The 15,155-nt window shown below is 38.5% G+C and overlaps 1 long non-coding RNA gene across 1 annotated transcript; it reads left to right on the forward strand.

Annotated features, from left to right (window-relative positions):
- The first annotated feature begins 10,370 nt into the window (after positions 1-10,370).
- LOC132080213 (uncharacterized) lies at positions 10,371-14,553 on the forward strand. The gene is made up of 3 exons (XR_009419527.1): positions 10,371-10,417; positions 13,630-13,680; positions 14,055-14,553. It is a non-coding gene; the product is annotated as an uncharacterized LOC132080213 (long non-coding RNA).
- Positions 14,554-15,155: the final 602 nt, after the last annotated feature.

Here is a 15,155-nt window from a genome sequence, read left to right on the forward strand (position 1 = left end):
AAGTGACACAGAAGCTCCAGAAGCCTACATTCGGTCCCTGCTTCCTGCTCTGTATCTATATTGAAGCAAATATAGTAAATTTTAGGCTCATTTCCCACTTGCAAAATAATGTCTAATAATTTGCCTCAAAGAAAGAATGCAAAGGTAAATAATAAAAAAAATAACAATAAGAAGAAAATAATAAAAAGCCCCACAAGTCTCTTCTGGTAGTGGGAGCAGCTGGAATTTTTTAAGAAAGAAAACCATGTCAGGAGGATGGTCTTAGCAGCACAGTCTCTCCACAACCTCTGTTTTACCTATTTCCAAGCTGAATCTAATTCTTTTTCTCAACCATGTTCTTTCCTGATCAACTCCTTTTGCTCTGAATATTTTTAAGAGATATATTCTAATTTTTTCTACAGGCAAAACAAATGCAAACTGCCAAATGCTTCTCAGGCCATCTCCCTTCTGAATATATGAAGTGGCCAAACAGATTTCTGTATTATCCCACACAGCTTTGTTTCTCCTTTGCTGCCCTTCACCAGCATTTGTATTGCTGTTGCTGCTCCTTGTTTGCTTCCCTTATCTGCTGCATTCAAGACAAGTCATCCTGGATTTATATTTCCAAGTAACATTTGGTGACAAGCTGTGGGTAGTGCTCCAGGAGTCCAGACACAATTGCATTCATTGCTTTGTCTATTACACTGAATTTTCTTGCTCTGTTTAAGGGGGAAAAGGTCATTCTTCTGGTTATGACTTCCTGTCCATCAGCTGAACCTGTGAATTGGGTTTTGCATGTTACAACTTTCCTTTTTGTTGCTGCCTTGTGTTATCTTTATGGAAAAGATGCAGAAAGGGAGCAGGGTCCCCTGTGCATCTCCATGGCTCTAAATGTCATTTAGTATTAATGGCTGTCAAATGCAGTCCACTTGTAACTATACATTGCTGTTACAACACCCTGTGGCACATGGAAAGCAGATGTTCTAGGAGGAGAAAACTTAACTAATTTAAAAGTTAAATCACAATCTGATATGTTTTTTTCTGCGTGACAAATAGTGAACAGAGTCTAAGAGAATCCAAGCCTGCAGGAAATAGATAAATGAGGTCATGAATAGGACTGAGAAGGCTTTTCTGAGTTCAGCCCTGCAAGTCCTGTGCCTCAGAGCATCACAAGGGTTTGGGAAACTTGGCCTGGCCTTTTGGCTTTCTCACCCTGGGGATTAATCCTGGATGTGCAGGGATTTAACCTTGTCAGTGCAAAGGCTGCTTGGCTGTCGAGGACTCCCCTGCACCTTTCACAGTTCAGAGCGGGTAAAGGTAAGTGTGAAATCATTTTAATTTCCATCAGATTGTTTCCAAGGTTCCATGCTTTATGAAGAGACAAGTTCTTCAGCATCCTTCTTGTAGATCATGAAGTAGAGGAGAGATTTGTATGCTCTGGAAGATAATTTCTTTACATATTTGAGGTGAAAATAGATGAGCCACTGGAATTGAATGCCTATGGTTTTGTACTCTGGCTGCAGTGCATATTGTGTAATTAATTTTGATGAGGATCTAAACCTTGTTACCCAAAAATGTTTTAATTATGGGAACTTAAAAATACTGTATCTTTGTAATTGAAACAGAACACAAGTATTGACTGACCCCAAATCAAGAGGCTTCTTGGGCTGTTGATTGGTGTTGAGAAAGTTTTCCTCATTCGAAATAGAAAATGGTTCAGTTCCTCTAAAATGTTATAAGGAAGTATTACATTAACCAGAATTAAGTGGTTTGGTCTATTAAGGAGCTGAGGGAGCAGGGTTGATCTATATTTTTGATGTATCATAAGTGTGAATCCATGTCTGCAGTTATTGCTTCAAACAGCAAGGGTGAGGCAGAAGTAGCTGAGTACATGCTCAGATCTTAATTCCTTTGCCTTACATGAGAAAGCTTTGGGGTTTTGCCTCTGTCCATAATGAAATTAAATGCATGTGATGCTCCTCAGCCTGAATATGTCTGTCTGTATTCTAATAACTCCTTGACCTCTTGGCAGACTTCTTGTAAGCTGTTGAATGCTCTTAAGATATTAAATACCCACATGCCATACAAATTAGACTAGGAGAGGATGAGTTCTGTATTCTAATTGAGTAACATGAGAGCCCATTTTCCAGAGGGGCTACAAATTGTCTTTGAGAGGAAGACTGCAGTTGAGGTCACAGTATTTATTAGAGACCAGAAAATCTAAGTCAGAGAGAGACAGAACATTTCCCTCAACTTCTGGAAAAGGCTTAGCAGAAGTTTATATGTTATATAATAACATAAAATTCTCAGGACCTTCACACTGTAGACTACACAGGTTCTACAAGACACCTATTTGAGTGCTCCATCTCTTCACCAGTTTTGAAGATAGATGGTACATTTACTCTTTCGTGATCCTTTTACTCTATAAAACCCTTCACAAATTTTCAAAGCGAGTGTTGTCAGCTCTTTAAACACTTGGGGATGTCGTTTTCCAGACACAGGTGCTTTGAAAACTTTACAAAGAAAAAGACTGAGTAGAAATGTACTAAGACAGTTGTTTTCGAGTACAACGCAACATTTATTTCTGAAGAGGGAAGTTAGTATTAGTAGACATCTAATATTAGAATTCTACCTCTTATAATATGGGTTCTCAATTGAAAATTATTCCTATGGGAATTGTCATGTTAAGATAAATAATTCTTGAGGCTTTAATATTTTTTTAAATGTGCTACTTGTTATAACTGGTGATGTTTGGTGCGGCTTTTCTGTGATTAGACATTGGAATGGGCTGCCCAGGGAGGTGATGGAGTCACCTGGAGGTGCCTGGAGGTGTTTAAGGATAGCCTGGACATGGATCTCAGTGCCATGGCCTGGCTGGCAGGGTAGTGTTGGGTCATAGCTTGGGCTCAGGGGGCTTTTCCAGCCTTTCTGATTCTGTGACTCCAAGGATGGGAAGCCCAAGTCTTGTACAAGCTGCAGACTATGAAGATAAATCGAGTATTGTTGAAGTACAGAGGCATTCAAGGGTTGATGATGCCTGACAAGAAAAAGAAGTAAACTCCTGGAACTGTTTAAATCTCACCCAAAATTCTGGAGTTGCACAGATGTGAAGCATAGCACATGGAGCTCTCAAAACTCAGAGCAGTTAATTTTGCTCTTAGTGGAGCTATTTAGATTCTGTTGAAGCCTTAAGGGGGATAAATGACACTCATTTTGCTTGCCTTGTAGAGAGCTACTATCACTGCTATGTTCAAATCTGCTTCATCCTCCAAATTTAAGTGAGATGTAGATGAATCTTGAAAACACTTGAGTGATGACATCATAATTAAAGAATTTTAAACCTTCTATTGGGTAGTTACTTGTGCTGACACAGACAAGTCAGACAGTATGCCACAGGACACATCACATATTCTGAACTGGCAGAATGAAATATGCCTGCTGCTGCATGTGGTTATAAAGTGAGAATTTCAAATTTAAACTCAAATCAGGATGAAAAGGAAATGCTTAATGTAAAGTTCAGACTTTAGAAGCAAAATAATTCTGAATGAATTCCATATTTTGCATATGTGTAACTGGTGTTGTATATGGCAGACACTTTGCTATCAAAATATTTTTGCTTAAAACATAAAAAGACTTCTGTCAATACTCTGTCATGAGGGTTATTTTGATTTTCTACACCCAGGGAGCACAGAATGCAGTTTTATGGAACATGGGTTATAAGATATGCAAAGCATCCATATAAAAATGCATTTTCCTTTGCAAATCAAATTACATTATGGGGATACTAAGCTGATAATTTTTGAAAGCATCCTCAGAGGAGTGAAAATTATATTCTCAAATGCTCTTTACTTGTGTTTACACTGCCTTGAAATTCTATCCAGAGTCTGTCAGAGGAAGCATAACCAGCCATGGAGGCAGTGATCACCTTGAAAACTGGAAATGGACTTTGCCTCCCTTGCAAAAGTGCCTGAGTGATGGGTAACATAAATATGAACAGATTTTGCTTCTTGGGAAGAACTTGCAGTTGCAATACCTGCTGTTACCATTAAGTCAGAAAAATGTGAGAATTATGGAAATGCAGCAGGTTACTAAAAAGTAAACATTCAGTAACTTTTTCAGAATTAAGCCTAGCTTTGTTTTTAAAGTGGAGTAGAAGGACCATTTGCAGAAGGGAGCTGGACTTCACAAAACCAAGATGGGAGTAGGCTCCTGGTGAGACAAATCATGATCTTGATAAGCAGTATTTAACATAAGAATATGAAAGTGTTAGGAATTTTCAAGACAATGGCACATTGGAGATGTCAGCAGCAGACACTGGACTTGAATCTCATTGGAAGAGCTAGGAGGGTTTTAGGGGTCCCTTGTAAGTGTCTTCCATTGTCCCCTTGCCCACAGAGCTGGCAGGATCCTGGCTGCTGCCCACAGTGCTGCTCCTCTGGGGCTGCAGAGATGTGTGACACTGAGCAGCCCTCAGGCCAAGCCTGGGGATTTCCTTGGGCTTGGGGCAGGAGGGCAGGGAGGGCAGTCTGTGCTATCCCTGCTCTCCCAGCACTGGGGCTGTGCCTGCTGGAGGGGAGCCAAGGAGCAGATGGAGTTTGGAAGCAATCTCTGGGAAGGAGATTGTTACAAATAGATCTTAGTCTATAACGGGACTTAGAACTGCAAGATTTTGTGCAAAAGGTTTGGCTTTGGCTGAAAGCAAAGCCAAAGAAATCACAAAAAGTGATTTTCCACTTGGAAGTTGTTTGGTTTGAGGTCTTTCAATAACTGCTGTACAATCTTTGTGTTTCTAGTCTGAAGAAGATCCTTTATGCACAGACTCCTACAACATCCTTCACTCCCTGGTCCCTTGGGGATCTCCTGCCCTGAGTGTGTCAGCTCCAGCCAGGAATGGCCCACTGGGAGTGATGGCCCCGAGCTGTGAGATGTGGCTCAGCTCTCTGACATGTCACCAAGTGAACAGCAGTGCCTGCAGTTTGGCTAATGAGCAACACAAGGAAAAGAATACCCAGCCTTTCCTTAGAGATGCTGTGGGGCTTCCAGGAGAGCACAGAGCTCTTCTTCCCAAGGGGTGAATTACCTAATTCCAGTAAATTGCCTACTTCCAGGTAATACAAGCAACTTTCTTTTACAGCTGTACAAGGACATACTGCCATACATTGTGCAGAAAAGACATTATTATACCAGTTGCTAAAAGACTAAAAAATAACTCAATGTTTTTCTCTTTTTAAAATAAGTAATTTCATTTATTTTTTCCAAGCCAGTGAGCAAGTAAAGAATATCTCCCTGCGTACCATTTTCAGGCACAGCTCATCCTTGATAGTAACTTCACATTGAGACATTAACAGCAGCTTTTATTATTCATGGTTTGGATCTATTTTTTGGAGACGGAACAACACTAATCAGTTGATTTGACTTCTGAAGTAGCTTTGTAAAGCTTATATGGGAAGGAGATAATGCAAGATGTCTTTACTCTGGTGATACCTTAGGTTTTAGCTTTTATATTTTTCAAATTCTGTACTATTTTAGTGTGTTATTCTGAGCTTCATATGAGGGGATGGTGAGCTCTCTGCTCAGAGTAGGGAGACAAAACATTTCCTTCTCTACCTTGGAATCAAGGACAAATGATCCAAATCTCAGGCTCAAGAGCAGAAACAACATGGATTGAAGAGAGAAAAACAAGGATGGGACTTTATGGGCTAATGCTGGAACTGGACAATTAACTCCAATAGAAAAATGGTCCAGAACTTATAAAAGTGACAGACCTCATGACTGATTGTCCATTTTGTGACCATTTTGGTTCATCTTGGGTGTAGCTCTTGCTGGGCTCTTGTGCTGCCCAAGGTGGATCCATTCAGGCTTCTAATAAATCCCTACTTTATTCTTTAACTCTGTCCAGCCTCTGTTCTGGTCTGCTTTGATAAGGCATCACTGGAAAGGTAAACAAAGGGAAGGGTTGTACTGCCATAAAACGCTAACACTTTTCTGTAATTTTTCTTCTTTGGATGAGTTTTACTTGTTAATTTGCTTGCTTGGTTATTTTTTGGGGGGAGTAGTATCAGTTAATAATAAGATAAAGGTAAGTAAGCCAAATGATCATTCATTTATTTATTCATGTGCAGAAAGCAGAGGGTCAATGATATCCTGTGCTCAAACCTAGTGGTCTCATTGCTGTTAGATACATGTGATTGTTGCAAGTGTTGTATATACAGAAAATGCTTTCAGCTAGAGGGGAGTCTTAGGAAAAATTAGGATTGCATAATGTGGAGGGTAAGGCTGTGTAAGACAGCACTCTCTGGTCTAAGTCTTCTAAACACAATCTGCATAATTCCATCTCATCCTTCAACTCTGTTAAACGCACAGTTATAAACACAAGGGTTTCAATGAAATGGTCATGGACTTCAGTAGGAATCTGATCTGCACTCAAAGCTGTCGCAGCTTCATAAGACACTAGCCACATAGCCTGTATTCAATAATTGCATAGTTTTTACATTCATATGATATTCCTCTTTTACTGCACTTCTGTAATTTTCCACATTAGTTTGATGGGACAATTAAATGCTATTGCTTGTGAGATAAATAATTCATGGTTTCTGAAGCATAACTATGTCTCTAGTCATACTATGTCAAGGCAATGTTTTATGCAGCTTTGTTTTAATTCATGCTTTGTTACCTTTATTATTACTAATTGCTGTTTTATAACAAAGCTATAGTTTGGAATCAGAATAGATATGCTTTAAGCTGGCCTGGAGCCTGATACTAACAGTGTGTTTGTCCTTCCCAGAATTGCAGCCCTGGAAAAGGCTGCTGTAATATTTATTTACCTATTGATATGTTTGAATGGACATATGTCATGTATTGTCTTGAAAGTATTAAATAAAATTGGTACCTGGAAGAACTGAGCAACTATTATTATGTACAGAAGGCTTCCCTATGAGTAAATAATATCTGCAGATCTCTGGAGATGATGCATTTTAATGCTGCTTGAATGTAATATTTCCATTTGTAAACAAATTTGATCAAATACAATAAACAGTGCTGGAGCCTTAATGTAATTCTATTACCTATAAGTCAGTACAGGAAACAGCAATGCAGATGCCTAACAAGAGGCAGAGTGGCTTCTTCAGCTTTGCTGATAAATATCTGTGTAAGTCATGTAAGCCTAATAATCAGGCAGAGAAGTAGGAGAAAGCAATAACCTTACTCTTGTCAAAACATAAATGGAATACAGATGAAAGTTGATGCTTTGAGTAAAAATGCATGCCAGATTTAATGCAATGAATAATGATATAAAGTTGAAATTCAAAAACTAATAAAAATATCATTTGATATCCTGCTATACAGGGAAATACAACCTGCTCTGAAATAAAGACCAGAAAGGATAGACCTGCCATTTTGGGGGGGTTCTTTGGCTATCCGTACCTTCATTTAAGCAAGCTAGGGGATGGAGGGTACCTGGGACTTTTAAGTACAAGCAGGTACTATATGACAACTTTTGAATTTTGAATTTAACAGGAGAATTTTGATTTTTTTCCCCTACTGATCTTTCACCTTGGGTTTAATCATGTAACTGTAAAACCTTTAATCTCTAAAATGGCAGTGCTTTCAGATAGCTTGTAAAAGTGTTGGGGGAGAGAGAATTTTATCACAGTTTTAAAGTTATGCTTTATTTCTGCTCTTATTTCTGCAGGGTGCAGCTGGTGGCAGGGCTCGTCAGCTGGGGCAGAGCTGATGATTCTGAGGAGAAGCCAGGACAGCAAAGGTGAGGCTGTGGTACCAGCCCTGGGCTGTGCAAGAATATTGCAATGAATAAATAAATAAATATGTGTGTATGTGTGTGACATGCAGGTAAAAAGCTGTAAAAAGACCCAAGCTGTAAAAAGACATTGAGTCTGTGGTGTCTGCTGTTTCAATGATGAGATTAGAATATTTCTGCATTTTCTTCGAAGAAAAGTAAATACTATTCCAGTCTGTCACCCACACGCTATTTTTGCAAGCATGTCAATACTTATCAGTTGGAATCAAAGAGATTGGAGCTATGTTTTGGAAACACCTATTAAAAAAGCCCAACAAAACCCACTATTAATTTTGTTTAACAGAAATGAGACACATCCCAGTGTAGAGGAATGCTCTCCAATGCACAGGTTGACAGCCATTACTCTCTCAGTGGAAATTCCTGTTGTCTTTGCTGACAGGAGGATCCCACCCATTGTGAAATCAAAGGAGTAATCAAATAAAGAGTTTATGTTTCTACCAGATCTTGTTGACAGAAGGGCTCCATCCTGCTTGATGTAAATATAAAAAAATGGAAACTTTTTCTCCTCTCCACCTCTCGTACCATGCACAGCTTGTGAGCTTGGAGAGCTCTTGCTGGCTGCCAGGAAGAAACAGTGCAAAGTAATTTCATAACTGTATTCTTTCTGAAGGGAGTTTTAGAAATATTCTGGATCAAAAGGAAGCGGAATGAGTCTGGCAAAGCAGCAGCTTGAACTCATTGCACCTTAATGGCTGTTCTCTCTTATCTGCCTGATTTCAAACCTAGTCCAGCCACAGGTGTCACCTGGCAGAGTGATGTGCCCCAGCATGGTCATTGCCTTCTCTGAATGTGTATAAATAAATGTTTGTGTTTTGTTGGGCTTGAGCACAGGTATGTACAACTCTAGGAAATGGATCATAGGCTGCAGAAGTCCTATGCATTAAAATATTATTCATTTTATAGAAATTTTTCTTTCTTTCTGTTCTGTTTATTTTCTTTGAAAATTTTACCTGTTTTGGCTCAAAAAATACCTTCCTGTTGTCTAATCATCCTGGCTCTAGAAGAGAGCTCTCTTCTATGGAGAAGCTTCACAAGGCCAGTACATAATCTGGTACTATATCTCTCAAATATTTTCAGTTCAGTGCTGCATGGTCAAGTGCACTTGTTGCTTTCCAACTGAGATCTTGAGGAATTACCTCCTTTATAAAACACATTTTCTTTCCTTGCTATTTCCAAAAGCAAAATATAATGTTACATAGAAACTTGAGAAAATGGAGGAGCACACAAGTCCACATTTCAGAGATGCATGTTATTAAGGAATTTAATCTAAGAAGGCCAAACTTCTCAGGAAAATTGCATCTGACTTTGTAAGACTTGGCAAACCTCCAAGTCAGAAAAATGTTTCTGCTTTTTCTATTAAAAGCAGAAATACTCTTCTACTTTTCCTGTTAGCTGAGAAAATTCATTTAATTTCCATTCCAAGAAAAAAGAAAGAATAGCCTGGCCTAAAATAGTTGAGTTAGTTAGTATGTTATATTTTATATCAGTGCTATATTTTATATAAAAAAGAAAGACCTGAGAAGGTTTGTCTGTAACTCACCTTTTCCATTTTAGCCTTCACACTGACAAGTTTACTTGAAAATCAATATTTTACCTTGAAAAAAAACCCATTCTGTGTCAGTAATACTCTCAAGCAATATAGATCTTAAAGAAACATGGTGAGATGTGGCAGGTAAATATTTGTAATGAATAATCTGCCTGAACCCCATGGAAACTGCAGATTTGGAAAAACAGGATGGCCATTTTCCACAGTGGTGCTCTGGAGCAGCAATCTCCCCCTTCTCCTGGGGTACTTTTGCCACTGTTTTTACCACAGGGCTGCCTCCTTACTCTTCCTTTGGCAGCCTCTTTTTCCTGAAAATGCCAACCCTCAGCAAAAAAGGATCTCATCTCGTAGGCAGCAATTGCACAGGCTGCCCTGCAGGAGCAAGGCACTTAGCACAGTGAAAATCATGCCAGCTACTCTGGGAGCTTTCTGTCTGTCCCAGTTTTCCTCTTGTAAAGTGAAACAGGTGGATGGTGTGGGTTGAGCAGGGAGGGCTCCGTGGGGCCATGGGTGAGAGGCAGACAGTGGTCCCTCCTCCCTGCTCTGCGTAGGGGCCACCTCAGCTTTCTGTGCTCCCACCCTTCTGTCACATGGAGGAGTTCACACTTACCTGTGTCTTGTAAAGCAATTCAGGATTTATAATATTTAAAGAGTTCTTGAGCCTACATCCTGCACGGAGACAGCAAGCTGATGGTTGGATTCTTTGTGCTCTTGAATAGGAAATTGTGGGATTTAATCTGTAAAAAAGTGGTGAATTCTTTTCACTAGCAACCTGGATTGTCTCTTCCAGGGAACTTGTAATGGAAGCAAATTCCTACAGAATACAATAATGTGGGGGGTTAGAATATAAGTAAATAAAAGTACTATAGAAAGTAATCTTACCCCCCAAAGAATTGCAGCTGGGTTAATTATTAAAGATTAGGAGCAGGCCTGATTTTAACAGGCCACAGCTGTTGCCAATAAGAAGAGTGTTATAAAAGAGTGGATTGGTTGGTTGGGGAGAACTGGAGTCAGCTGCTGTGAGGACCAGGAAGAATCAGTGCCTAGAGGAGGTGCCTATGAGAACCATCAAGGAGGTACAAAACTCTAGCAATATGGAACCTTTGCAATGTAATGACAGTAGAACTCTTGCAATATAATGGCAACAGTATTCTATGTCCATGTAATTTAGGTCTGAAAATACCCTGTTACAGAAGAAATCTCTCCAGTATTAGACTGCCCAGCAGTTCCCAACATCTCAGCTCTGCATAAACCCAGATTGAGGTGAAAGCCACTAAAGTTATGATGAATACAATCTGGAGTGATTCTCTTCTGTCATAATGGCAAATTGGAATGTGGAATATGTTTTGTGTTGTTTTTTTATTTAATTTCCATATCCTCCACTCTGTAGTTAAAACCAAGTGCATTTTACTCTACATGTAAAGAAACACAGAAGGTTTAATGTGGAAAAGCAAGGACAGCTGTCCTTGGAGAACATAAGTGAGAATCTATGTTAGTAGGGAGCTTTGCTGCAGATGATTTGAGGTTACAGGCAGATTTTACAAAGAGGAATTATGTCTCATCCTGAAGAAAATGAAGAAAAGAAAGAACTCCAGCCTGTCTCATCAGAGCATGGAAAAGAATTCAGGTTATGTATTGAATGTAAATGAAGTATTTTGATTATTTTTGCAATTTTATGGAGATTAGAGCTTTTCTGTGAAGAGTACAGTTTGAGACTTTTGCATCACAGTCTGAAAGCAAATTCAAACAGTAGGAACTTCAAAACAGATCCCCTCTACTTCATTTATATATATATATGTCTATATATGCATATATAATTTTAAGGGAATCAGAAGGAGTACTCTTCCCCAGCCTAGTTGAATTGTCATTGCAATCTTATAATATTTCTGGGATATGGAGCAACTTTTGTAAATTTGCAGTTCCTATGCAGTACATCCTTTATTATGACTGGTGGCCATAGGACTACCTCAGCTTAGAGAATGATGATCAGGGGCATTTTGGAATATTTAAATAGCAGAAAGAGTAGTTTTTGTTTCCTTTTTCATCCAGTTTTCTCACTGTGTTACACAATAATGAAATTATGAGATGCATCAATATGTTCTTTAATTCCCTACAACTCCTACATCTGTAACGAAAGCAAGGGAGGAGTTGTGTTTTTTTGTTTTAAAGTGGCTTGTGTCATGAGTGGCTTCTCCTTTATTACAAAGACAAAAGAAAGATGAAGAAGAGGATAGACACTGATGCACAGAGAGCGTAACAAGAGTGTTACCTGAGAAAACCCCCTGAAATTCAGCAGTCTATGTGCCAGAAGGACTTTCAAAGTGATCCACAGCTGCATGGTTGAAACCTTCCCTCATGTCTCCAGCAGAGAAGGGAAAACAGAGAATCCATCCCTCACATTTTAGAGTTCTGCAGCTCAAGGGGAAAGCTGTGAAATTCCTGATTCCAATTTTCCTCAACTTCATGGCAGCAATAAAAAGAGCACAAGTAGAAAAGAACTAGATATTTAACAGCTTAAAAAGACATATTGACATTGGCACATACTTATTTGCTGCAGCATTTTCTGGGATTTCTGCTGAAATAGAAGCCTTGCCATAAAAAAGGTGTAAACAAAAGCCATGTCAAACTGTGTTCTGCACAATATGTATGTGAATGAAGGGAAGAGTACTGAAAAAGCTTGCCAAGTCAAACAAGATAAAAGCAAAATAAAAAATGAAACCACAAAGCATCGCTAATAAGTAGCACAACAGGGCCTTTGTTTAGCTGTGTAATTCTTTTTTTGGTATAGATTTGAAAATATTTGTTTCAGCAGGAATAAGAAGCCCCTGTGCTTGCTGTAGAAGCTTCACACAGGTAGTTTCCAATTACTGAAGCTGATGCTTGGCACTCCTCAAGAAAGGGATTGGGCACTTGTAGGAAGAGAAAAATAGAATTAGGCAGCTGCAAAAGCTGGATATTTTAATAAAGGATTATGTATCTCAAAGCTTAAAAGCCCTATAGCAAGTCAGCCTTTAACTAGTTTGTGTGAGAGAAGAGCTTACATACAGACATCTGATTTTATTGTACCCATTTTGTCCTGATTTTCTAAGTTTTATTGTTGACCTCAGTGACTGATACTCAGTAAAATTATGCTCAGTAAAATTGGCCTAATCCAGTATTTCATATCCTATAATTCTGTCTTAATTCTTCCTGTATAATAAGCATTAATTAAGTTAGCTGGAGTTCACAGAAAAGAACTCTTTTGGGTTGGATTGAAGGTGTTTTGTTTAGCTTTGATGGATGAATGCCTGTCTCTGTCATCAGGCACAAGTAATAGAATATTTTATCATCTTCTTAGATAGGTTGTCAACATGTGGTGCATAGCAGCTGCTGTGAATTCATACTTTTTCCAATAGGAAATGTGGTAAATGTAGAAACCAAAATAAAATTGCAGAGGAAATAACATCCTTATGTATTTCAGTAACCAAGGTGTGTTAAGTGGTGTCTGGATTTTGGTGGGGATATTTTTGTTATTGCTGTTTTCTTTTTGTTTGTTTTCTTGGTTGGTTGGGTTTGTTGCTGTTTTGGTTTTTGTTTTTATTTTGTAACCATGTATGAGTTTAGCTGTAATACAGAAAATAAAGATTTCCTTTCTGGTCCAGAGCTGAAGACCAGACATTTTGCTCAAATTGAAAAAATGTAATTAAATTTAATATATTTTTATCTTCCTCTGGCACGGGAGGTTAGTAGAGAAATCCTTCTCAGGTGCAGACTGCAAATGGACTCCATCCAAAATCTCCTGAAGTCAATAGAGAAATGTTCATGCTCTTCATTTGATATTGGATCAAGTCTTATTTTCATCTCTGACCAAGATTACTTTCACAATTCTGGTCTGTTTCTGGGTAATACAGGTTTGTATGTAAATCTGTACTTACTGAAGTGTTTTAAATCAGTTAATAAGTGGTAATGAGGAGAAGTTTCCCCCAAATGGAGTACAATTCCTACTGATTTTCACAAGACAGATATTTTTTTCTTGGTTTGTTCAGTTGTGGGCAGGGTGGGATGGGGTGTCATTTTAATTTTTTTACATTGTTCTTTTTCTCCTCATGAACCGAAAAAATGAGCTACAGTTTTATTGCCATGTATAGGGAGTTTAGGCACAGGGTTTCCATTAAGAATGATCCGTTACCTCCGAAAAATGTTAATGTTCCTAATTTTGCTTTATTATTCTTCATTACAAAGTTAATAGAAATGGAGGTACATGCCTAATTGCACCCTAATGAAAACTTGTCCTTTTATCTCTGGTTAGGAGCAGATCCATGGACACGACGTGAGGAAGAAAAGAACTTCCAAATGAATGGTGAGATCTCCTTGAGAGAGCTCTAAGGAAAGAAAGCTGGAAAATTGAGTTGTTTATCACAGCTTTTCTTCACTATCCTTTTCTCTAGTGACTTACAGATCAAAGTTAAGTTTCACAGCTTGCATTTAATGACCTAATTTGGATTGTGGCTTGTATCAAAATGCTGAACAGAACATTTTCCATTTTCTATTTTTATTTTAGTCTTTCCCTATTGAAGCTATCCAGTAAACTTTAGAATGCTTGAATTGCATGCTGATTGCCAGCTCTGTATGCAGTGCAGGACTGCATGTTCTTCATCCACACTCACAGGACTGCCTGCCTTCTACTCCAATGCAATAACAAAAGAGCTCAGAGAGCTGTCCTTTATTTTACAGCAGCTTCAGATAATGGCCTCTCATGGTACTAAAGTATTGCAGGATGGAGAGATGAAGAAAGTTACATTTTTAAGAGGAGAGATGAATATTTGCCCTTAGGCCCCAGGAAACAGAGGCAAGTTACCCTTCAAAATAAAAGATCCAGAGATTGGTTGTGTCCAAGTGAAGCTGGAGAGTCACTGGGATGTTACTGCTGTGTCACACAAGGGATGCAGCTCACTAAAGGTGTTCATTTTGTATTTGTCAGGTTTTCTCTGTGTTATTCTATCACTTCCTGTGGACTTTTAAACAATATTTCTGCTAAGCACATTCAGACGGGTTCTAAATATTCTTCCATACAAGTAGCTGTAGAAAAACTGTGCATTTCAGTAGGATTGCAAAATGCTGTCCACAGTGAATGCTTCTCTGCCCCTGAAAATTGATTATTCCACTCTGTGTACTTTCCTAAACCATTTAAGTGGATCAGATAGTCATAGATATTTGACATGTTAAGTGATGATCTGGCTAGAGTAGCACTTGTATGAGGTAAGTGAATTGCTTCCAGTAAACTTAGCCTATCTGTATTGTTAAAATGCTACCACCTGCCTTAAAAATGGTCAGTCAATTTGTTGCATGACATTTTTGGAGTAAGTGAGCTATATGGATTAATTGAGTTAATTCTAAATATGTCATTGATTTTTTTTTCTATGTGACCTGCTCTACTATTTTTTTTTTGTTTCTTCATAATCGACTTTCACTGTATAAAGAACTTACTATTGAATGCTTATTGCAAAATAAAATGAGTAAAAGCAATAGATAGTGAAGTTTTTTGCAGTCTGTCCTTTCTCATTATAGTTCTTGCAAACAGTTGTGCCTTGTCTGAAATAATGATTATTGCCAAACTATGTAGGAAGCCAGAAATAAGGACAAGTTGTATTCCCATGGTAAATGAATTAATTAGCATTTTCAAAGTGTTAGTGGTACATCTGTAAATCAACTGGTGAAGTCATATGAACATCCTGATAAATAAGGATTTCCTTCTCAAAGTTGTTGGGAAATAGGAAAGAGGAGGAGTGGGTTTAACAGGAAATTTTGTTTAAGCTGCTGATTATATTGCTCCAT

Source organism: Ammospiza nelsoni, chromosome 15 (genome assembly GCF_027579445.1).
Source record: "Ammospiza nelsoni isolate bAmmNel1 chromosome 15, bAmmNel1.pri, whole genome shotgun sequence".
In the NCBI taxonomy this organism is placed as follows: Eukaryota; Metazoa; Chordata; class Aves; order Passeriformes; family Passerellidae; genus Ammospiza; species Ammospiza nelsoni.